Genomic DNA, 25,121 nt, shown 5'->3' with positions numbered 1-25,121 from the left:
AAGTACACCTATTCATTAAAGTTCAGGTGTTTCACCAATCAGAAAACACCATTGTAGCAATATGAAAGCGCAAGTATCGATTATTCTCGGATATGCAATCGAAACAACTAGCGAAACGTCACGGAGGCTGGAAATCCAATACTGTCGGAGAAGGTTAAGCTCTGTTACTATAATAATTAGGGTTAATTGTAAATAATATTCAAATAAATTCAATTTTTCATCTCGTTTTTCAATGTCTAAATCAATATCAAGGTTATATCAAGATTAATGTTAATTTTACACTCTAGATTATATGAAGGCCAATGACATATGTTCTTCGGAAAAAATCAATACTTTCGCGTCTGCGCACATTTCACAATGTACGAGGCATTGCACAAGGTCAGTTCCGTTCCCCAGTCAGATAAGAATAACATGAATACTTATGAATAATTTCAAGTTAGAAATATGGACGAGCACAAAAAGTCGTATGAAACTTGCCTATAATGGTAATTAAGACGCTCGTATGAAAATTATGAAACTCGCTTGCGCTCGTTTCATAAACATACTCGCGTCTTAATTACTACCATTATAGGCTCGTAGCATAATGTACTAATTTGAAATCTGAATGAAACAAATCCCCTCATTATACGTAGGCCGCGTTGTCTTCCATGTCCTGGTTCGGTCATGGGCTTATGGTAAACTCCACTAGACTATAGAAGTATAGAATTATCAAGTTTATAAAAGTCCCTACTTTATCTATGCATTACAGCATATTCTGTGTTACCGGGACCACAAAGTCGTTAACAGGAATTTCGTTCATAAGTAATAAGTAGCAGATAGTCGGCAGACAGTCCTTATCATTTACATCACGACAATAAATAATATTTGATGTAAGGGTAATCTCTGATAGTAGCTTTGTAGCATGTTCAGAATATATGCTAGGCAGGACAACTGTATCCAAATGCCAGAGATGAAACTATTTTTTTCCACATTACTATTTTTAGTAGGCTATTTTACTCCAGATAATTTTCTTCAGCTAGTATACGTAATCCTTCAAGTCTCAGCAATCTGGCAGAATGGAAGAGATTTCGCTACACACTGTTCCGTGTGTTATTATTTTAATTTATGATAACTTACAATGATGTATTTAATTTATCATTCCAATTTATAGTTTATGTAGCACAGACCTACTTATAATCTCGTAAGCAACGCTTAAAACTTAAAACCAAACTCCTTGTTGGCAGGCACGTCTCCAGCTCAGATTTCGAACGGACTGGTGTGATTGTGAATGCGACTGTTTCCGAAGTGTCCAGTACATTCTTGATCTACTTAATTCAATTTTTAAGAAATATGCCGCGTAAAACTCCATACGTACAAAAGTTTAGAGATGTGGGGGGGGACATGTGTTGAAAGACTGGGTGGAAGAAGTTGCCGGTGATAGTGTGAATGGTGTAAGGTGATGCTGAATGCAAAATATTCAGATTTAATTGTTCATACGAATTTGCAGAGAACACAGAGCCTACAAAGTGACACAATTTCCATAATTTAGTCTACATTTTTATAAAATTCTCCAGTTCTTAAAACTGTATAGTTTGTATTTCATATTTGGAAATGATGTGTTAAGAAAAATCTGGAGTTTTTCAACTACAGTTTAGCGGTTTTTTAAAGCTTGTGCAGCGGTAAATGGATTTCTGAATTGGCAACACTGACGACAAAATTATTTGAATGTCTCGAAGTACCGTTTCAAGACAGATTTCTTGTATTGTGAATGTAATATTTATTATTTTTTACTCATTTTTGGCTCTATTTAGCCTTTCTTGTGTTTAGGATTCATTTAGTCCTTTTTAGGTTTACATGCGTCATTTAGCCTTTTTAGGTTTTATAAGAATATATTTTACTGCGGGAAGCACGAAACGAACAACCGTGTTAAATATTCGAGATATGTAGCAAGGAACAAAACATGTTAAATTCTAAGAATCCGAATTCTGGACTTCCCACACTACGGTCCCTTCGGCAAACGAAGCTTCAGCTGAGTGAACTGAACATTGATCTGTGACTATTCGGACGTGACGTAGTGGAGATCCGAGAAATTTTTTAATCGGTTAATGGAACATGTGTTTCTGGTTTCCATCACTTCGCGTCGTTTACGTCTTCAATGATTCACAAAGTTGAATCCAGGTCTGTGAATGCAAGCGTCCCCATTCTATGCAACATCCCTCGTCACCTTTACACTCGGATCCCTCCCCCTAACGTTCTGTCCCCTGTTTGTACTCAGCTGTTGGGCAGGGGACTGCAATTCAGTCTTGGAAGAAGTCAATGTCTTTCGAAACTCGAGACAACTTAAGGTACATAGTACATACAATATAAAACAGTATTGTACGTACAGTTCTATTTTCAAAATAAAACACTAATTTATCTTATAAAATATATAATTTAATTTCTTTTCATACGAGAGACGTCAGCTTTTGTGGCAACGAAACTTCTGAAACTTAAACCTTACAGGGTAACTGTAGTTCATGCTTTACAACCACAAGATCCTGTAAGCAGGGTTGATTATTGCAATTGGTTTGTGCAGTCCGTTCAAAATGGCGACGTGGACCCACTTTTTACGTTCTTCACTGATGAAGCGTGTATTCATCTTCACGGTCACGTTTCTACTCAGAACAATAGATGCTGGACTACCGAAAATCCCCATATTATTCATGATGTTCCTCACCACGCTGCAAAGTTTGGGGTTTGGTGTGCAGTGAGTGCGAGTAGAATTGAGCGTATTCCGAATCTCACCGGTGAGCAATCCGATGGCATCACGGTGTTCCGAATTCCACCGATGACGTCATTGATGCTCCACAGGTGTCGCACCGGTGCCATCAACTTGCAGAGGTGGTGGCAGTCTCCATCAGCCGCCATCAGTGAATCTGATTGGTTCTTGTATAGGGCGGGAATTAGCAGACGAATAACATCGTGCTCTGTTGTGTCACGGCGGTGTGTTCTGCTTTTTGTTTGTATTGAGCACAACGTAAAAACAATATGTTAATGGCTTATGAGCGAACATGTCAACGGACCCGTTATTACTACCGGTTCAAGAAATAAATTGTTTATGCTATCTTTTCTTTCAACGAGATGGGAGTACGAAAATTTCGAAAAATTTTGCTAGCGTAGCACAGACAACAACTTGTACAGTCGCCATGACAGCCATCGATCCTTCCAGCAGTTTTGTTCCTTATTTCGCTGCAACGTGACGTCATTGACGCCACCAGACCGGTGAGATTCGGAACACGCTGATTATCGGTCCCATACTTTTCGACACAACAGTTGATTCACGCGTTTATGTAACTTCAATTTTAAGTAATTTTTTTCCGCAACTAACAAGAAATGAACGACTGAGTGCCTGGTTTCAGCAGGATTCAGCTACAGCGCACACCGCTGCGAATTCTATGCATGAATTGCGAAGTGTGTTTGGTGACAGAATAATTAGTCGAGGATTGTGGCCACCTCGTTCCCCTGACCTATCTCCATGCCATTTTTATTTATGGGGAACGTTAAAGAATAAAGTGTACGCATCAAATCCGCACACGTTACAAGAATTGAAAGACAACATCACGAGAGAAATACAAGCAATCATTCACGAGAGAAATACAAGCAATCATTCACTTTCACGAGTGAACCAGAATTGTTTTCGGAGGTACAGGGAATGTGTTCGAGTTGAAGGTCATCACTTTCAGCATCTGTTGTGATGCAGGTAAGCCTAATGTTAGTAGAGTAGTTAGTGTTCCGTACCCATGTCTTGCCGGTCGTTTACGTGCGACTCTGGCGGCAGGCGCGCCAATCTTCACCCAGTACAGTGCTACGAACGCACTGCATATGGCCTCTTTCGTGGTCTTCTGCCATAGTAACCATTTTTCCACAACACACGCCGGATAGTTTGATTATTGATCTTCGTGTTTGGAGAAACTTCAGTTGTTACTCGAATTTGTGGAATACTTATTCTTGGATTTCTTTACAACTTGATTAACTAAGAATCTCTCGTCACGTGCATTTCGCAATTTTTTCTTGTTTTTCTTCCCAACTTATCCCAAGTGCAATGATTTCGAAATTTTTCTACAATGTGTTGTACTGTAGAATGTGTTTTATGCACTAATTTACCTATTTTTTTTATATAGGAGCCAGGCGAACAATAACTTTCTTCAAATCGGAACTGAGCTCCTTATGACGCTCCATTGTACACAATTCTGAATGACAGAATAACAGCAAGTGACCTCCACTGAAAGACAACCCTGTACGCACTACATGCTTGTTTACTATGCATCTAAACGTAACTACCCCCTCTCCATGAGGTAAGTGTACAAACAACAGTGTTACATGAATTTCACGAAATATTTAGTTTTAAATTTTTATGTAAGTAACAGGTGTATGTAAATTAATTTTATTCATGTCACTGCGTTCGTGTTTAACTCATCAAACATAACGAATTTAGTTTTGATATATTTTGAATTTTTGGATCATTTGAAAGGTTATTTTAATAACATATGAGGTGTATGAACAAAACTGTTATATACTGCAGGTATAAGTAGGCACTGGACTGTGAAGTTTAAAGTCTTATATTTAAGTGAATGAGAAGACGTTTACTTTCTATAAAACCAAACATAATATGCAGAGATGTTATTTCAGTTTTTGCTTGTGGGATGGACAAGTTTCTTGGGAAGACTACCTCGGCTACATCGCACGGTATATTTCCCATCAAGAGGCCTATTACGGTTCTCTTGCTTCTCATTTTCTCTGAATGTAACTATTTTCATGCCGTGAACTGGGGTAAACTTGGCCATAAAGAACAAACAAAATCCAAGTAAACAAAGCGAAAAATTAAACCGTGATATCATATGCATTATCACCTGGCTTAGTTGCCCGAGTAGGGAGACACGATTTTCGTGATCTTTTTTTTTTTTTTACGAATTTCTGTTAATTGAGCCAAGTGAGTTAAAATTGTTATAGGTGTGAACAAGAGTCGTTTTGCTACACGGTATTGTCTAGGCCTGAAGTCTAAGCAGTCGTACAGTGAGCTATTTTAACGAAGTAGTGGGATCAAAACAGCAGCGGAAGTCAAAGTATTCCAACAATCATCTAGTTCTAATTCTTCACGATGTTTAATGTGTGTAAAGTATAGGCCCTAATATATTATACACGTGTGTAATGTTGGGAAGGTGAATCCTTTTTAAAACCCGAACGACTCCTAGATATAGGTACAATACAGTATAATTAGACTGTGGACTTTTTAGACTCTTATGACAAGTTAACTGCAAGTGGATATGAAGTCCCTTAAAAGTGGTCTGAACAGGGTTCACTAGCAGAATGTTCGAACCCAATTGAAGCGATGTTTACAGATATGTCACAGTGGTCAGAATGTGTAGTCAGGTAGGAGACAGCATAGTCAGTACATAATACAAATTTATAATCATATATTTAATCAATCCTTGATGTCATATTGCGAGGTTAACGCGTTCACTCTCAATATGTTCGTCATATTCATTTTCCATTGAAGTGAACAATTACAATTTAAAGAAATGAAAAAAGCCATAAATGATTTTATCATAAACGAAAATAAGATTATTAACATGGTTAATCATCCATTCCATTGGCCTATTTTAAAAAACAATATAAATTATACGAAGAAACAATTATTTATTCTTAGGTTGTAAGGATATTCTATAATAATGTTAAGGATGCAATATTTATTATGTTCATAATGAACTGAATGCAGTTTGCTAGCGATCTATTGCAGAAACTTCGGTTTCTGTTTATTGAGACTCGAATTGTGTTATATGGTGCTATTTCCCTCATGTAATTGTCACTTTTTATAGCCAACTTTCAAATAATATTTCCTCAGTAATGTCCAATCATTTGGCAATACAATTTTGTTAGTGTATTTTTATAGAAATTCTTCCTCCAAGTTTTCGAGCTGGGATATCAGGACTAAATACACGATACAAATCTTAAAAATAAATGCAGTCTAATTGCTTCGAAATGATGAAGCTGAGGATGTTCCTTCCTCCTCGCTCACTTGTAAACATGTCAAGTTGGTTACTGTGTCCTTCAGAGTTCTATGAACAGTCTCTGAACACTACCGTTTTTATATAGCGATACATAAATTGCACTGAATTGTTTTCTCCATCACTTGAAAAATACTGCCTACCAAACTCCTGTACAAGTAATAACAATTTGTACCTAACAAGACATTTATTTTCGGCATATTTATTAATAAATTATTTTTATCATCAATATTCTGCCCTTGGTACAGCGGTAGACCACCACACCACCTCTAAAACATCCATCGAATTACGCACAGTACGTATTATCCTCCCCCTTCTGCCGGAATATAGAAAGCTATACGTGACCTTGAGTCCGCTTGATTTTGGGGTTAGTTTCTAAAAAGTCCATAGCCTAAGTATAATTAATAAAGTACGATAAATGAAAAAAAAAATGAAACAAATGATTCACACGACAAATTAAAATCTAGCCATAATCATTTAGTCACAAATCCATTAATTTTATTTAAGACATTGCTTTCAAACTTTCAATTAAATGTATTCCAATTTGAGCTACTGATGATTACTGAATTAAGCTCTTAAATATTTGCCAAACAAATTAGAGGAACCAAACTCTCGCAAAATTTTAAGCAGTATCATTTACGTCATTAACAAGTCTATTTGGAACAGGGAATTTTTCGCGTCCTTATCACAATAGGCAATCACAAATCTTACAACTTTCATCATCTTGCAGTCAAAAACGCCGGTGAAAACATCGTCCATGGCCGAATGATTAGTCTCTCTGCCCTCCACCGTGGCGACCAGGGTTCGATCCCCGTCTGGGTTGTGAAGGAATTTGTGGTGGACAAAACGGGAGTGAGTTTTCTCGAGGTTCTCCCGTTTCCCTTCACCATTATCATCATTCCACCAACACTCCACACTCATCCTCACTCTGCAAGGTTCCTCCACGCACATCCCTCTATGAGTCGAGACTAGGCATGTGAGTGTGCGACTGGAGAAAGAGTGAACTTTCAGAATCTACCGGCACCGAAGTTCACCTATCTTCCCCCTCCATACCACGGCACATGTCACAGGACAGGTCTTTCTTCCTCTAATGTAACTTGCGGGGGCAGTATTACCGATTCTTGGAAACACTCGTACAATGAACTTGCACTACATTGATCCTCTTGCTACAGAACATTGTACTGTGCAATAGAAACCCCACCGTAGCCTAAATACGGAAAGATAACGATATCTCAATATGCCCAAGGTTATATTCAAATAAACCCAATGAAATATTTCACTGTTTACCATGGAGTTCCAGATCAATACACATACTGTGCATTCCCTTCCTCGCGCGAAACATATTAATAAAATAAATTCTAATAACGTATGGGTTAGAAGTGTGATTTTATACTGGCTGCTTCAATATACTGTATATCGTGCATTCTGCATCTGCAGAGTTTGCGGTTGGCCGGCGCTTGCGACAGAATCACTTTCAAGGAGAGATTGAACTGAAACATACCGCATTTTAATTTAATTGCATAGTTCTTAATGCAGGGAAATGAGAACCACATTAATTCATTCATAATATATACGGAAATACTTGATACATCATTAAAAAAAATCTATCTTACGGCTAAGTTTCAACGACTGAGAGACCATACCACTGTTATGAACTAACGGGGAACTTTAAATTAAATGTTTTATTTAACGGCGCTCGCAACTGCCGAGGTTATATCGGCGTCACCAGTATGCCGGAATTTTGTCCCACAGGAGTTCCTTTACATGCCGGTATGTATGTACGTACGTACGTATGTATGTATGTATGTATGTATGTATGTATGTATGTATGTATGTATGTATGTATGTATGTATGTATGTGTATGTATGTATGTATGTAAAGACAGTATTAGTAGTTAGAACAGATATCGTCAGTTTGTCGTCGTATGGGTTAGTGCAAGTATTATTCTTGCTGTAAGCAGGTCATTTGTTCAGTTAGGCTACAATAACAGCGCTAGCACAAAACACTCCGTAATTTTTTACTTCTGCAGTGTCACGCGACACATGGGCCTACCATATGGCAATACGGCTTCGCTTAATGTTTCATATTATGCAGGATATGAGAAATGGTTAGTTCTAACACGGAATTACTATCACAGTCTCTCCACGATTTGAATTCAGGTTGCCGCTTGCCGGCGTGGTAATTTGACGCTCTACTGCTCGGCTAGCAGCGAGTCCCACTATGCACGTGTTTATTGTATCTCAAACTGCATACGCACAGTATGAACGAGATACGAAGTACTTTTCCAAGTTGTTCTCATATAGGCTTCAGATAACGGACAATGACATGTATGTCTGTTCATAGTAAAGTTTCGATGACAAAATGTGACGATTTCAAGACATTCTAAATATAAGTAGGGTACAACCCAATTGGACGGAGTTACGCAACAATAGACCAACAGACAATTTGAAAAAAATTAATATTTGCTCAGATCTGTTGTTGGTTGGATTGCTGAACTCAGAAAAATCAAGAATGTGATATCTGCACTCTGCTGCCATTTATAAGGAAAATGCGTTTATTGATTTATTTCGCTTTGCAATATTAAATCACCTGCTGGTCAGTTATTAAAAATCGTTTAGGTTTTTTTTCAACATAATTTGTTGTATTTTTGCAACAGTATGAACGTCACAACACTTCTAGAATAAAATATTTAATAAATAACCAGATTTACTTCAATGGCCAATATCTGTAAAACAGGTTTTTGTTGGTTGTTCTGTTATTGTGCAAATCTGTCCAATTAAGCAATGCAACTGCAAGTAATACATTCAGTAATTTGATTTCTACCCGTTATGAATTATGCTTTTATTGGGAACAACACCACCTATCATACATTTATAATAATGCGTGATTTGACTTCATATCGCTTTCAAATTTTATTCTATATACGCATATCTATTGTACTATTTTACAGTATTGTTCCAATTTCCTACAAATATGTACTATAAAAACGTTTGCATTATGTGATTAAGTGCATTTTTACCTCTACTCTGTGTAAGCATTGGTTTAAATACGCTACATGTAAAGTTCACTATCTCTGTCCATTCTAAGCGTTCTATTTTTAAATGCGTTTCATTCTGCAAGTGCCTAACCACGTATTTGACACACGTATGGAATTTATGTACTAACGCGATAAGAATACGAGCGCTAAGTTTCAAAGCATTTACAAACTATTTAAATCCACGTTAGTCGACACCGATTTACATTTCACACAGGTCTATTCATAAACATACATTTTCCAAAATTTAAAATTATTTATGGGAGAAAATCGCTATTTGTAACGATAAAAATACATTAAACTTAATAAAATGGGAGAAAAAATCCATCTCCTATTTCTTTGATTAGAATATGCACTGTTCAACAACTTACTTATCAGTACGTGTTATGATAGGAATGATCGAACGGATGTTTCAAAACACGAACCAACACTCTCCTATGGGTAACCCGTCAAATATCCTATCTAATATCTTCATTACACTACATTTAATACTCACCTATTAATGTGACAGGACGTGATTCCTTTTCCGTCAGTGTCCGAAACCGTATTCGCGGCGATGGTTAGCGGTAGCGTCCATTTGGCGCGCGCGACCAGAAACACTGAGACTGTACGAGTAGAGGGAGAGAGAGCTGCTTCTCCACACACCGCGTCTGCGCATGGACACATTTCGAGCATAACAATTCATTCTCCCCTCCCCTCAGTCGGGCAGTGAGAAAGATAAGATCCAACAAAACATTTGGGGTTCTGTGATTTCCCCTAAGCGAACGCGTTACAGCGTCTGGCTCCAGTGCCGGCGCGTTGCTCTTCAATCCAGGTTGCTAGGGTTCGATCCCCCGGCCAGGTAGTGATGGAATTTGCAGTCAACAAAGCAGACGTTGCGAAGGGCTTTATCATGGTAATCCCGTTTCTCTCTTTCGTTTCACCAAAACTCTTCACCTCCTTCTCACAACACCTACCTTATGGTCTTTTAGAGAACTCTGAGCTTCATTGTCGCCCTCATATAAGCCAGCCATCAGTACCTATCCTGAGCAAGATTAATCCAGTCTCTAGCACCATATCCCACCTTCCTGAAATCTATTTTAATATTATTCTACTATCTACGTTTCGGCCTTCCCAATGGTCTTTTTCCCCTCCGTCTTCCACACTAACACTCTACAGTATATGGATTTCTAGATTCTCTCAGACGTGCTACATGTCCTGCCCATCTCAAACGTCTGAATTTAATGTTCTTAATTGTGTCAGATGACAATGAAAAATTCCGTTGCAGAACGAAAAGTTACATTTGTTCGGATCAAATTTCTGCAAATTTAAAGGACAAAACTAATTTTTTTAAATCATTTATTAAAATAGTACACCGCTCTCTTAAATTGACGGAGCATATTTGGAATTCAATCAATGGCTTTCCCAAACACGAAATGAAATTTTATCTCTGAAAGGAAGCAAAAACGAGCGAAATTCTATTAAACTCTTTTGTTTGAAATATCTCAAAGAATAACTCCCTGAAATTAATGATATTACTTAATGGTTCACAAGGTGCCACTATGGTGCACTACCGTCAAACGAACGGGACGGCCACCAAACTTGGACCCCGTGCTATGTACTCGTGAGTTCATAGTCGCTCTTGGGACCTCTACGATGCCTACAGGCTGTAGAGGAGTTCGAAAGCGACCCGCAGGGGAATCCGGGCCCACCCAAATGGCGAGGGCAGTCCCCAGCTCGTGCCTCTCACCTCACGGGAGACTAATAAAATGGGCCAGTATAAGCCTCCACCCCCGGATCCGGTCCTCTATTTGCTATACGGTACGGAAACACGCAACACTTCCAAGAAATTCTCCTTAGCATTATATTCCAAATTGCCATTCGGCTACAAATATCATTCACAGAACAGGAGTGAGAAGCACAATAAGCCTCAGGCTGAAGTGTCACTCCTCAAAAGAAAAAAAAAATATATATATACATAGTTAAATTGTATTTTTCAAGTGGAAGAAAGCTTGAGTTTTTATCAATTTTTTTCTGATAATACCTATCCAGCACAAGTTCTGAAGAATCTATTCGGCATCCAACATAGTTTCCTGGAGCTCTCATCTCTCTACAGATCTTTCAGTGTAAATGAAAATTTAACAGCGTTAGGCGAGGTAAAATTAATTCATTAACAAGAAAATAAGAAAAAAGAAAACACAGAAACTGTAATGTAACCAGGTCGCAGTTGCGAGTCTAGGTTTTTCAAGCACAGGAATCGCAGTTGTATTTGTGGCGAAGCCGTGGGCAAGTTTGCTTCGTATATTCCAGCTTTTTCTCCTAATCTTAGCTCAACTCAAACTACTGTATAATAATACACAAAAATAATTTGTTAAACAACGCGATGAGTGTAGACAACACACGAATACGCTGCAAATTGGGGTGGTGAGGAAAAGAAAGCGACTTGGACCGCAAAACCGAATCCGAAACGATCAGGCTTTAACTCAAGGATTCAGGACATTATATTATCTATTATTATTGTTATTATTATTACTATTATTATTACCATCATTTAAAACATAACAATTTGATGTAGCCACAGTGAATAGCCCATTCAGTCTAATGCCGACCCTACACAGTCAATGTTAACAAATAGTGAACGTGTATGGGTTGGACTGACGGAATGACGGCCAGTACTGGAGGAGATCCGGAATTCCATCAGCACAGTATTACAGTGTGGGGATACTGGCAGTTATAGAGAGAGGCGCACTTCACTATATCCGTCAGTATTTTAAGGAACAGCCATGGATGAACATGCGCGTGCTACGACCTCCGACGAAGAGTATTCAAGGGATGCAGAGAAATACAACATACCTGGAAGTCGCTGAGAAGCAATTGGATTATTGCTTGGAACACATGCAACTATTTTCAAATTTTTGTGTAATTAATTTCCATAGATTTTATATCAATACATCAATTCTCCAGGATCCATCTACACAGATTTTAAATTCCTCTTTGTTAATTGTATATCACCGTTTATACAGTTTTATAAATAATGAATAAATATATAATTTGGTTAAAGGGATGGCTGCTAAAAACAACGAAAAAAAAAACTGAACTATGTAGAAATAGGGACTATTGATTTTTGTACACACGAACGTAATTACGTGGTTGTAACCAAACGGTATCTCTTGTTATAACTTAAAGATAGGACCGAAGAAAAGTATTGGAATCAGGTTAGTAAATAATTTGTATATACATTGTTTAGAAAATGCGTCTCGTTGCAGGGTGTGTCTACTGTCTGTAAGGAGCAGAGAAAGTGGACATCCGACTCTCCTCAATAGTAGATATGCTTAAGTGACGTGAGGTTGTATCAGAATGACGAAACAAAAATCCAACTGAATTCTGAGGCGACTGAATTCAGAACATGGGAAAATGTGTTTGACTTCATGGATAATTTTTTTGTAAATGTAATATTTGTTCCGAGTTAATTAATTTGAAACACAAGTAATCCTGCAAATGTAAATGCTATTATGAGTTCATTCATAGGGAGCGGACTGTACAAACAGCCGCTACCGTAACTAGTCGAGCGTGTACACAAGCATTTTGTAAACACAGAGCTCTAAGTGCGATGCAATCTAGCCTACAACCGATACTTTTTTCTGCCCTACTTATAAGCCGGCTATCCCTTTCTCGACACACATACCCCCCCCTCTCTCTTCAACTAATCAACAGGTCCTCATATTCGCATTCTGCCTAACTGAAAGAGTATGTAGGCCTACTTTTCGACGTAATTCGCCCGAAGTAGACTGTCAATCACTTGGAAATTGTTTTTATACAATAACCTGTATTTCCCGTAACTAATTCATGTGACGTTTACTTTTCTCTTAGTTTGATTTCTTTATTCCTATTGTTGGTCCGTTTTATATATTAAGAATTTCATTTAAGCTGAAAAGTTTTCCGTGCAATTCGGTATAATCTGAGAATTATATAAATTATTATTATTATTATTATTATTATTATTATTATTCACATATTTCGCTTTTGTGGCCAATCTTTAACCTAATGTTTCCGTTTAACTCCGGGTTCCGTGGTTAGTGCTAAGTGATACCTCCTATCCACAAAAATAGTCATTTAATTTACCTACATTATTATTTAGAATAACTCAGGGTGTATTTCAGGCCAGGCGGGACGAAGGCACTATTTTTCAGGCGGGGCGGCGCTAGAGCACTTTTGTGATTTTCATATTATCGTGAAAATTTTGCATTTCCAAAAAGATCCAATTTCATAGCCAGGTCTGACATTCCAAAAGTATTCCTGCGGAAATGGTGGTGGTAGTGATGGTGATGGTTATCATGGAGGGGTGGTTTGTTTATCCCTCACTCCATGGTGAACCCATTATTACATGTGCTATCGAAGAGAGTAAGGCAACCCGTTTTGCTTCCGCTTGCTTCGCTGCATCAGTGGCGGACATCTATTAAACATAATACTGAGTTAAACATATTGCTACGTAACTATTGATCTATTTCTACTGTTAGTAAGAAACATTGTACAAATGTGTGTAAACGTGCCAAACATCACTCTAACATCAGTCACTCATCATTTGTAAGTTTAATATTAATCTTCACAGCAAACCCGAAATAATGACGTATAAATGAACATTTTACAAACCAATATGCAACACACCCGTACATGGGGATGATCCCGAAGACGTCTGGCATCTCTACCTGATGAACACAATCGCAAAACTGAAACTAGCTCGAATTGCACACTGTACCTTTACCTGAACGGAAGCTTCAGTCTCAGGTTTATTTGTAACTTTTAGTTCTGTTAGAAGTTGGAAACGTGCAGTTCCTATTTAAATAAAGAATAAATTGAGATCACAAAATAATCAATGTGGACGTCAATAAGACAATAACGTAATAGAAAATTAAACGATAATTACCTGAAATGGCATGTGTGCCATACTTCTCTGCGTGACGAGAAGTGAAATGCCTCTTTACATTGAAATGAGAATATAACTACAACTTTTTACAGAAATTAAACAAACAGTGCACAAAAGTACTCGTCTCGCCATTCCTGGTGGTAGTGATTTCCAGACGAAAAAGCCATTTTTACGGCGAAGATTACAGAGGCATTAATTGGGGCTACCTGTCATCCTACTTTCAGCGAAACGCCACAGACGTATCACAAGCAGTGTTTACGTTTGTATCCTACCTTCCCCTACCGAGCGGAATGGTGTGGGATGAATGAAAGTAGTGACGTCATCTCTCATTGAGAGACCGTCGCCCATCCCTGGTGATGGTGAAGACGACGACGATGACTACCGAAATCCTGCATAGAACCAGGACACTTTTTTGTTTAGAATTATACCACTACAATAATTATGTTATGTTCTTAGAACTGAACAGTTAACTAATATTTTTTCCTCGGGTAGAAGATCTTGCAGGCGGCCGGGTAGCTCAGTTGGTAGAGCAGCTGGCTACGGACTGGAAGGTCCGGGGATCGATCCCAGGTGGTGACAGGATTTTTTTCTCGTTGCCAGACTTTCAGAACGGCCCCGAGGTTCACTCAGCCTCCTATAAAATTGAGTACCGGGTCTTTCCCGGGGGTAAAAGGCGGTCAGAGCGTGGTGCCAACCACACCACCTCATTCTAGTGCCGAGGTCATGGAAAGCATGGGGCTCAACCTCCATGCCCCCCAAGTGCCTTCATGGCATGTTACGGGGATACCTTTACAGAAACTTACAAAAAAAGTTTGTCTAATTTGAGAGAAATTGACTTTTAAAACAGTTTTCTGATTCACCTGAAAACTCAGAGATACGAGAAATCACTTCTTAGCTAACGTAATATTATAGCCAAATATGTCTTCCTTGTATCAGGATCAGGATTGAATTTGTTTGTGTCCCCGGGGAAGTATGAGGCATCGAGATCCAAGGATGAAGTCAAGTCGGAGCAGCGCGAAACGACATATTCCCTACGAAGCCGATGGAGCTCTTTCTTCTAGTTCCAAAGACCGGGCTTCGAATCTCTCTATGTAAAAAAGGCGCACGCGATACTCCCTAGCTATTCCGAACTTAAATCTCTGAACAGCGTCCAATTTCCGTGTCAGAGGGTGTACTTGTGCGTCTGTACTGAACAAGAAGCACACTAATACTGACCAATAACACTGACAGCAATGCTGATCGTGTAGGGTCGCTACAATACTGATGCGTACTGACAGTATTACTGACCGTGTAAGGGCAGCATAAAGACATAGTTACACGAAGAACTTCTGCAGCCACGCGTAATTACGCTTTAAGTAACACGTTAGCTATGACGCAATTCAATTTTACGGGTAAGATACTGTTTCATTCATTTCGTGATGAACATATTCACCACAATGGCTTCCGCTACTAACAGTAGAGTGGATTTGTCATTTTCCTGTTCGGAATTTATAGCTACTTCTTTGCTGATGATTTCAGTGCTGGAACCTGTTCCTCGAAGCGGACACACCAACACAGCTTCTGAATCACGGAATGTCGTCACAGCCAGTCGGTGATCCTATATGTGATGTCATAGTGACGTCTCTTATGTCGTCATAGGAAAATGGAATCGCAATAGATCGTCTGTTAGACAACCTCGATTTCTTATTGTACACAGTAGGTCTATTTAGGGCGTAGGCAACATCAACGATATTTCAACTCGTTTGTAGGTAAATCAAGAATTTAAATGTGCTAGAGATGTAAGAGAAGCCAAAAGGGAACAATTACAAAGCATGCCAGAGGTAAGTAAAGCCGGTGCTGTAATAGGCCTACTGAAGTGAAATGAATATCAATAGATGATTGATTCATGTGATGAAAATACTCCTCAGGCTTTGCGAAACTGTTTACAACAATATGAATTTAATTAATAAAGTCTTTTGGTATACCAGTTTGTTTATTTTACTTTTGAGCAAAAATAAGTTATGAAAACTGATGTACCAATGTGTCGATCGCTACATTATCTGAACCTTGAACACTTTAGTTTTGTGAAAGTTGCCGAAACTGTTTCTAAAACAATTATTACAATTCCTTTATTAGCCAGTATAAAGTGAAAAAGTTCATCATCTATTTGTTCTTGTGTTGTTTTGTATGCTTTGTCTAATGGCAGCCTCTAATTTGAGGAAGCTCAATAAAATTATATATATAAAATAATATATATAGCCTCTAATAAAATTAATCACAATAACATAAACATAAACTGAACATTATACAGTTATTATACAATTTATTTCAAGTAAGGCGTTAATTCTTATGAACTACTACTTCTTTAAACAACAAATTAATTTATGGAGCAAATTAGTTCAGGATAACAGAGAGTGTTTGGAATTGAACGGGTTACATCAGCTTCTTGTCTATGCGGATGACGTGAATATGGTAGGAGAAAATCCACAAACGATTTGGGAAAACATGGAAATTTTACTTGAAGCAAGTAAAGCGACAGTTTTGGAAGTAAACCCCGAAAAGACGAAGTGTATGATTATGTCTCGTGAACACAATATTCTACGAAATGGAAATATAAAAATTGGAGATTTATCTTTCGAAGAGGTGGAAAAATTCAAATATCTTGGAGCAACAGTAACAAATATAAATTACACTTACGAGGAAATTAAACGCAGAATAAATATGGGATATGCGTATTATTATTCGGTTGAGAATTTTTTGTTATCTAGTCTGCTATTATTACGATGTACCGAAGTACATGTGATATTTCCATGCAGAAATTCTGCGTCATCATATGATGGATGGATGGAACGGAGAAAAATTCCCTCCGGCACCGGGATTTCAACCCGGGTTTTCAGTTCTACATGCTGACGCCCTATCCACCAAGTAACACCGGATGCCCATCCCGATGCCGGATTGAATCCTCTCAGTTTAAGTTTCACCTCATACGTTGCCTCTAGTGGCCAACCCTCATGCACTGCGTCACAGATGTGTGACCGTGGTAAAATGTCGAACACATTAATGTGCAGAAGTGCACTCATTATGAGTGACTAGGTGGCCGGGATCCGACGGAATAAGCGCCGTCTTAAATCACTAAGTGATTACTTTCGCATGTCATATTATTACGATGTACCGAAGTACATATGATATTTCCATGCAGAAATTCTGCGTCATCATATGATGAAGGATGGATGGAACGGAATGGCTTAGTGGATAGAGCGCCAGCACGTAGAGCTGAAAAGCCGGGTTCAAATCCCGATGCCGAAGGGGATTTTTCTCCGTTCCATCCATCCTTCATCGAGTCTGCTGTCAAAAGATCTGAAAGTTAGAATTCATAAGACAGTTATATTACCGGTTGTTCTGTAGGCCTATGGTTGTGAAACTTGGACTCTCACTTTGAGAGAGGAACAGAAATTAAGGGTGTTTGAGAATAAGTTTCTTAGGAAAATATTTGGGGCTTAGAGGGATGAAGTTACAGGAGAATGGAGAAAGTTATACAACGCAGAACTGCATGCACTGTATTCTTCATCTGACGTTTGAAATGGGCAGGGCATGTAGCACGTATGGGCGAATCCAGAAATGCATATAGAGTGATAGTTGAGAGACCGGAGGGAAATAGACCTTTGGGGAGGCCGAGACGTAGATGGATTTGAGGGAAGTGGTATATGGTGATACAGAGTGGATTAATCTTGCACATGATAGGGACCGATGGGGGGGCTTATTTGAGGGCGGCAACGAACCTTCGGGTTCCTTATAAGCAATTTGTAAGTAAGTAGCCTAAGTGAGTATTAGATTAGCAGCTGTACAAGACCCTTGCTGCTCCTGTAGAGCCGTGGCAGAGGAATCGAACTGCGTACTTGTGAGCAAGGATTGGCTAGAGCGAACAAATACAGAGTTAGCGAGGGCTGGGCCGAAATTCGTATTCGTAGTAACTGTTGCTCCATCGCAGTAATCAGACCTCTTGCTCGCGTACGTTTCGTGTTTAGTTACGTAAACACGTTCACACAATGAGAGTGCAGCTGTATACCGTACATTTGGAGTACAGTAGTGTGGCCATTATGAAATACAGTCTTAAACAACTAGTGTCTGTTTACAACTTTGTGAATACGAATCTTGGAGAACAGTTGTAACAAACTTCCGTCAGTCATTCCCTGATTCGCCAGTCTTCTAAAGCAATGATTGACAATTCAGTGAAGAAATTTCGTACAACTGGATCAGTATTGGATAAGAAACGAACATATGTGAAGCGTGTTCTCACAGAAGAGATGTTAGATGAAATTGGCTGCCGTCTAGAGAGAAGTCCTCCGACATCATCCCGCCGTGTAGCTCAGCAGGTAGGGGTGTCACAATCTTCAGTTATAAGAGGTACGAAGCAATTAAAATGTAAACCTTACAAATTTCGTACAGTTAAGAGGTTAACGGAACCCGATTATCAGAGCAGACTTAGGTTTTGCATGTGGTTCCAACAGTCTGTGTAGGACAGACTACTTGACCCCACCTTAATTTTGTATAGTGACGAAACAAATTCCACCTCGGTGATTAAAAGTAAAGTTTAAGCGAATAATCCACATTCACTTGAAATCAAAATATCCGGCACGAAATTCGAGCCATGTAGGAGAAAGAACTGAGGCGAATTGCTGTACATGTCTTCAGGAGATGTGCAGTCTGCCAGATTTCACAAGAACGTCATTTTGAACATGAATTGTGAATCGGCAAGTACATCATTACGCAATACTAACCGCAAAAGAGCGGAACGGATCCTCCGCATATGGTAGCGTCGTTAGGTATAAATCAGCCGCCGCGAGTGCGGTTAGTAGTCTAGCCCTGCCTGGTTCACCCTGTGCCTAGAGCACTCGCTTACATGGCTAAACTTGGTCAAACACATCGGGAGGGACAGACAGAAGTGAAGGGAAGGACTAGACACATGCAAAGTGAGGGGGTAAAGTTTAGCCACGCAGACAAGAAGGGCAACGGACTAGAAACATTGTCAGGTGAACGTACTCAAAATACAGGCGCGGTGAAGGATTAGAAACAGAACAAAACACTAACACGTCCATGACAAAAACAGAACAGAGGATTGCACACACAAACAATACATCTAGCGACACAGAGTAAGGGACTGGCAAAACTTGAGCATAGACAGTACAGGCAGCCAACAACTTTCTCGAAAACTTGTACCAAAGTCAAAATATCTAAATCCGCCTTTTGCACTATCATGATTCCGTTTAGAGAAGTACAGTAGAACTTCTACAGCTATCTCGAGGTGCTTTATGAACATTAGTTTGAATGCTTGTTGAGACACTACTGGTGTCCTCTCTGGCAGTCAACGTGTTAAAATTACAGTAAATATTCAACAGTAACAGTAGCCAACCTCCAACGGATTTAGTAATGTCGGGGTAGTAAGAAAAGGCCAACATTTTGGATTAGTCCAGTCCATTTGAAATAAACAATAAGAGGTGTATGGAAACATTATTAAATTATTCGACTTTTACAGATTGCAGTTAGTACACAGCTGCAGTACTTGTGCAGTAATGATAATCTACACTTTTTGGCATATTTTCTATATCTAGAATTCGAAGCATTATCCATTTCCGAGAGCACTCAGAGATAGGCCTATTGAAGTGCGACTGTGTTTGCTAAATTGCTGCAAATGTGTTTGCCAGTGCAAAGATTTTGAACCACAGACGCAGTTATTTCCGAGACAGAGACATATGTGACTACGGATTCGCACGTTTTCGAAAGAAGTTTCAAGGTAGCGGCTATTTTAATCGAGTTTACTCGGTGTCACGGAATTGTTACAATGGCTCTACGTAGGGTACAAATTAAGACCCGATGAACCGGTTGGCACCACGCCACTGCTTACGCCCACCTTAGTACCTGCCCCAACCATTGCCCTCATGCTTGGGTCTCTTCCAGAAACTATCATGTATCACGTTTGCAAAAAGAATCCACATATTAAAGGAACATCAGAGTGTACAAGAAACATGGATAATGCGTTCTAATTAGGAGGACGGAGATTGAAATAGCTTTATCCGACTTCGGGGAAGGTCTTTTGATACCTAGTTGAAAATGTAGGCCTATTCGGATTATAGAAGTCTCAGACAATATTTTAAAATGTTCATTTGACGAACAGACATGAATTAGAGCGTATAGCAAGTGTCTACATAATTTCCTATAATCTGCTCTTAGATTTATATTTAACATTGACTCAACAAATGTTTTCCTTAACCTATCATTCAGGACAATATACTAGTATATGCATAGTGCTCTCTTTTGTATGCAGAATGTTTCCCCTTCTGTTCCTTAATCTCCAAATTCCAATTCGTCAGCCATCCGTTCCTTCCTAAAGTTAACTCGTTTAAGCTTCTTGTCTCCATACAATTTTCATTTCTCTGTAATCACTTAATGACCGTATTGTTTAAATTACTGAAAATTTCGTGTTTCGCTATCTCATCACTCCTCTCATTTATAAATTTACATACTAAATTTATATTCATTCAACCGATTTCTTGCCATAGCCAATAAAACTTAACCTGCTTTCATTGTATTTTAATTATATTATCCAAAATGGAACGTAGGATCACAAAAATATCTCTCAGAGATAAAGTGCCAGCCACAACAATAAGGAAGATGACAGGCGTACAAGACGTCGTGATGGCAGCTCAGCGACTGAAGTGGAAGTGGGGAGGCCACGTGAGCAGACTGAACACGTCGAGATGGGCGTATGTGACAACCATGTGGGATCCAAGAACGGGGAAGAGGACAACGGGAAGACCGAGGACCCGATGGAGCGACTTCTTCAGGAGGGAAGCTGGTAGACAGTGGACAAGAACGACGACATGCAGGACAACATGGCAGATGTTCGGAAGAAGATGGACAGACCCTAAGTGGCGGAAAGCGGACTGACATCAAACATCTAACTATTATCAGTGCATAATCTCTAGTGGCTGAAAATGGACAACATTAGAGACAGTAAACGAACAATCGTTAAGCATGAGGGTAATAACTTTTTAATCAGTACAATGGACTCGTCAGGAATAGCTCCCCGGGCGAGTACAAGCAGAATTCACCCTGCTTGATGCAGGAGGCCCTTGCCCTAATGGGATGTAGTGGGCTTATTGCCCCTTTGTAGTGGTGCATTTAGACAAAATTAATACCTTCTCTTCTATGTAATCTATTTTTATGATACATTTTACAAGAATTACAAATATAGCATAGGCTACAGGTGTAATCAGAGTTTGTGTATAAAAACATATGCCACCTGCAACTCTATACAAAATTTAAAAAAAATGTGTTATGTAGAAGAGCATTTGTTAATTTTGTGTAAACGCACCCCCTATAAATAAGTAGTTCCTCTTTGGAACCGTAAATGTAGATTGTACACAAAAAATTATGTGATACCTGGAACTTCCGTATAATGTTTCATAAAACTCTGCTATATACGAGTTAAGTTACTACTCTTGTCTAAAATCACCTCTATAAAAGAGTAGTTCCTCTTACACAAACGTAATCAATGTTTCTACACAAAATTATAGCCTATTCTATCTGTAATTCCTGCAAAAAAAATTGTGTAAGTATCCGTTATATAAGAAAGAAGATGTTAATTTTGTCTAAATGAACCCCCAATGAAGGGATAGTTTCTCTTATACAAACGTAATCAGAGTTTGTACACAAAAATATATTGCTACCTGTAACTCCTGCACAAAGTTTCATAAAAATGTTATATAGGAGAGGAGTTATTAATTTTGCCTAAACTCACCCCTATAAAGGGGTAGTTCCTCTTACACAAACGTAATGGAAGTTTTTACACAAAAAATATGTGCTACCTATAAGGTCTGTACAAAGTTTCATAACAAACAGTTAGAATGCAGGGAAGTTGCTAATGATGCGTCAGTGTGCTGTTTCCAAACTACACAGACGTTGAGCATAATTTTCTAATTAACCTTGTACTTTATTACAAAACGTATAATGGCCTAGGTTTCTTATTTATTTTAACCTATTCCACTGGCCCCTTCAATCTGTACAGCTATATCAAATCCACATTGTATAATACTGGTGATAAATATTGCGACTAAGCAAATCCTTTATTTTCATTTGAAGCTTTAAAACGTAAGGATCTGCACAGCAAATTTGCCATAGAATTAGAACTAGTAGGCCTAAGTGCAAGGTAATCGTTTGGGAAATATCTCTGTAATCTACCAGTCATTTGGGCGAAGAACGTTAAAACTTGCCCGAGTTCGAAACTAAAAACAGAACAAGTACCCTGCGTATGTGATAATTTCTCCTTTGGTACGGATCTGCACCGTTTCATTCCAGTCTATGCTACGTAACAGAAAGGCCGTGAAGAAAATCAACTGAGCCGATTCAAAATAAAGACCAATAAAACCAATTAACTTTCTGCTAAGAACATTAGGATATACAATGCTTACCACTCACACAATTCTCCACCACTATTTTCATAATAACGCACCTGCTATTATACAGGTACTATGCGTCGCGTGATAAGAAAATAAATTTCTATAATAATGTGAACATTGAGATTCTATGTGAGGTTTGGGCAGCAAGAGCAATTCTAATCTCTCACTGGAGGCCATATGACTTCTCTTCCTCGTCGAACACCGCGCAGCGCTGATTCCGTGACGGATGAATACCAAGCGTCCCCGTTTAGAGTTTGGAATCGTTCCCGGTGCCCAGCCCTGTTCTATGCGGAGTCGTAATCGGTCAGTTTCCGCCAATTATTTTTATTTGTTTATTATAATTGTTTACTCTCCTGTGAAGTCAAAACTTCGCTTTCTCCACACAGGCCTAGCAAAGGCAAGTATCACCGTCGTATTTGTAAGCTGATTACATCCTGTCGGAAATATGACCGGCGTACATCGTTAAGAAATTTTTCTGCGAAGAAAGATAGCGGTTCATCATAAAAGTGGTTCACCTCTCAACAGCAACAGGGTTGTGTATCACATAATTGGTCTGCTGCTCCAGCATCTCGTGTTCCTTCCGAGATGAATACCTTGTGTTACTGGTAATGTGTTGTCCATCTCAAAGTGTTATCCAATATATCTGACATGATTTAAAGTTGAGTAGAGGCAATAATAGTGACTTTAAACACCACTGGGATATTCTTTCAATTCTTCTCAATTTCAAAGTCATAGCAGTGTTCAATCAGCATGGATGACGCAGTCGGTATAGTGCCGGCCTTATGTGCCCGAGGCTGCGGGTTCGATCCCGGCCCGGGTCAATGGCATTTAAGTGTGCTTAAATGCGACAGGCTAACGTCAGTAGATTTATTGGCATTAAAAGAATTCCTGTGGGACAAAATTCCGGCACACTGGCGACGCTGATATAACCTCGGCAATTGTAAGCGTCGTCAAATAAACCATAATTATTCCAGTCCTTCATGCTTTCAACAACACGAGCTAAATTTACGCACCAGTATATCCCCTCTTTCCCTCCGCTGTCCAATGTGCAGCGAGCATAAGAACCTCTTGCAAATTTTTCAAGTCGAATCTCCGATAAGGTTGTACGGTATGAATGAAGGCAATTCAATTGTTTACTCACTAATGTAACAAATATCTCAGGTGCTTTAAAAGCATTTATCTCTGGAGTGTTTTAAAATAGGAGCTCCACTTCATTACTATAATCTTCTCACATTCGATATCAGATAATGGTATAAAATTGTATCGAAATATCAAGTTACGCAGACAACTATTTAGGACTACACGACACAGCGGTTTCTTCACCTACTCGCACAGTCTTTATCATGACAATTATTTCATTGACATAGCTGCCAACTGTGACAATTACGAATGATAATCTCCGGTGTCACGTAAACGTTTAAAATATTTCTTAGACCTTCTTAAAATTGAAATGAATTACATAGTTATGTATGGCCGCAGGTACTTTACAGAATATTGCAAATTGATTTGAATAGCCGTGCGATACAGGACTATGTGCTTTTCAGAATTAATTTTTAATTCCTAATTTACAGAAAAATACGTACTATTATACTGCAAAGCATCCATTTAGAGATTTTGAAGAAAATACACGTTATTAGCAACAATTGCATTGAAAACTTGGGTTTTGGCACGGAGTATATCTGCTATCTCCCCAGGTTTACCATCAACCAATAAATTCATGGAATTAAACATGTAACAAATTTAATTGTAGTACAAAATTAATGGGCTTTCATGCGATCAACACACCACGGCGATTCCGTACAAAACAAATCCAACGACTTCACTAACAAAATGAAACCTTACAGTTCGTATCCATGGAGAAATGATTTCTATAGAAACACTGAATAATATCTAAATAGACTTCTCACTTTGGCCGTGATGTGTATTCAAGTTTTCCGGCGCAGAAGAATTACAAACGACCACCAGATATGCTTTCAGATCAGGATTATTACATATTCTAAACTTATAACGCTTGTTATGTGTAACATTCTCCACATCCACTGAAAATTGGGCACTTGTTTATACAACCTTTTTACTCAGAGTCCATAAAGTATTTACTATTAAAGAGAAATCATCCTGCATATAAAACACAGAGGTTATTGAGCGTGCTTGAGAAACGGCCTGGAATCCTCTATCGAGGACAGGGCTTTCCTATGCTAAGAACTACTGCATATAGCAAATTAAAGTCACCGCCTTCCGCGGAATTTGAACCCGCGCACGTCGGATTCAACGGCCAGCATGATAATCACTGCACCACCGAGAACCATTTCTTTTTCTTTAATTGTACGCTAGCATGATACTAACATATTATGGCACAGAAACTCCTTTTGTGGTCATGTATTTCAATACTGCATGCATAACATTGCGTGAGGGAGATTCTACTGTAGACGGTCTGGCACATAATAATATATAATGCTTGCATTAAGTTGAAGGCACCCACTTCAAACATCTGTGATGTCCGTCAATAGCGGTGAGCATAAAGGCTCATTCACAATGAAAATTAAACATAACGTAAGCGTTAACTTAACGTTACTGTAAAATCAAGAAGTCATAGGCCTACCATCATTCACGATGGGAACATAAACATAATAGCAAACATACTTGGTAACCATGGAAACATAACAACGACGCCATTTCCTCATATCCTGTCGTATACTTCAGCGCTCCACGATTGTGTTCTGTTTGC

The 25,121-nt window shown here is 38.8% G+C and overlaps 1 protein-coding gene across 15 annotated transcripts in view; it reads right to left on the bottom strand.

Annotated features, from left to right (window-relative positions):
- PMCA (plasma membrane calcium-transporting ATPase 3) overlaps positions 1 to 25,121 on the bottom strand; it is an 805,979-nt gene that overhangs the window by 177,120 nt on the left and 603,738 nt on the right. Inside the window, exon 1 of one of the 15 annotated variants that reach the window (XM_069838533.1) lies at positions 9,555 to 9,707. The exons of the other annotated variants lie outside the window; for them this stretch is intronic. The gene's annotated coding sequence lies outside the window, so the exon portion shown is untranslated. Of the gene's footprint in view, positions 1 to 9,554; positions 9,708 to 25,121 lie in introns of those variants that run through there. 15 annotated transcript variants of the gene reach the window in all.

Source organism: Periplaneta americana, chromosome 10 (assembly GCF_040183065.1).
Source record: "Periplaneta americana isolate PAMFEO1 chromosome 10, P.americana_PAMFEO1_priV1, whole genome shotgun sequence".
In the NCBI taxonomy this organism is placed as follows: Eukaryota; Metazoa; Arthropoda; class Insecta; order Blattodea; family Blattidae; genus Periplaneta; species Periplaneta americana.
Note: the sequence above shows the minus strand (reverse complement) of the source record. Positions and strands in the feature narration are given on the sequence as shown.